Source organism: Oncorhynchus gorbuscha, linkage group LG20, assembly GCF_021184085.1.
Source record: "Oncorhynchus gorbuscha isolate QuinsamMale2020 ecotype Even-year linkage group LG20, OgorEven_v1.0, whole genome shotgun sequence".
NCBI classification, from domain to species: Eukaryota; Metazoa; Chordata; class Actinopteri; order Salmoniformes; family Salmonidae; genus Oncorhynchus; species Oncorhynchus gorbuscha.
Genome location: NC_060192.1, coordinates 38,840,640 through 38,841,648, shown reverse-complemented (window position 1 = coordinate 38,841,648; position 1,009 = coordinate 38,840,640). Strand labels below are relative to the sequence as shown.

The window sequence follows — 1,009 nt, the reverse complement described above, 5'->3', positions numbered from 1 at the left end:
AGATCCAGATAAAAAATGTTCTTTGTACCAAAACACAGCTCTCCTTTGTAGCGTGTACATGATCTCAGGTATAGTGTGGAACAACAGAATATACTACCGTCACACTTGAAAAAAACATTTTTAATTTGTTATCTTAAGTGTCATTTTTATGTAATAAAACGGTCTTTCTACCTCAGCCTTATTTTTGTCTTTTGATCTCACTCACAGTTAATATGATAATATATATATACCATTAACAAGATGCTTTTATCCAAAGTGACTGACAGTTGTGCCTTTAACTTATGGGTAGTCCTGGGAATTGAACCCACTATCCCTTTGCAAGCACCAAAGCTGTGGGGGGGGGGGGACAAAAAGGCGGGAAAATATTAGGAGAAAGGAGGGAGGGAAGACTGGAGGCTTCTAAATAATGTGTTTATTTATTAAGCTGAAACTTTTTTTTTTTTTTTGAGGAAGGGGAAGAGTGATCTAAAATCCCCAGTTTGAATCCCACCTCGGCCAGAAATAACATTTCTAAACAACTACTTTAGTCTCCAAGTGCTTAAAATCATGAGTTAATGGGAGGGTTAATGGGAGGGTTAATGGGAGGGTTAATGGGAGGGTTAATGGGAGGGTTAATGGGAGGGTTAATGGGAGGGTTAATGGGAGGGTTAATGGGAGGGGTTGCAGTGGAAGAGTGCAAAGTAGAGAGAAAGGTAGAGGTAGTTGTTTGGGGTAAATAATAGATGGGCTATGTACAGGTGCAGTAATCTGTGAGCTGCTCTGACAGCTGGTGCTTACAGCTAGTGAGGGAACTGAGTCTCCAACTTCAGAGATTTTTGTAGTTTTTGTAGCGTGTGCTATGGTGACCAGTGAGCTGAGATAAGGGGGGACTTTACCTAGCAGGGTCTTGTAGATGACATGGAGCCAGTGGGTTTGGTGACGAGTATGAAGCGAGGGCCAGCCAACGAGAGCGTACAGGTCGCAGTGGTGGGTAGTCTATGGGGCTTTGGTGACAAAACGGATGGCACTG

The 1,009-nt window shown here is 42.6% G+C and overlaps 1 protein-coding gene across 3 annotated transcripts in view; it reads left to right on the top strand.

The window, feature by feature from the left end:
• The window catches only part of fhdc3 (FH2 domain containing 3), an 18,412-nt gene extending 18,242 nt beyond the window's left edge, over positions 1-170 (top strand). For all 3 annotated transcript variants that reach the window (XM_046316854.1, XM_046316853.1, XM_046316856.1), the window contains exon 12: positions 1-170. This exon is cut by the window's left edge and continues 1,942 nt beyond it. The gene's annotated coding sequence lies outside the window, so the exon portion shown is untranslated.
• The last annotated feature ends 839 nt before the right edge of the window (positions 171-1,009 follow it).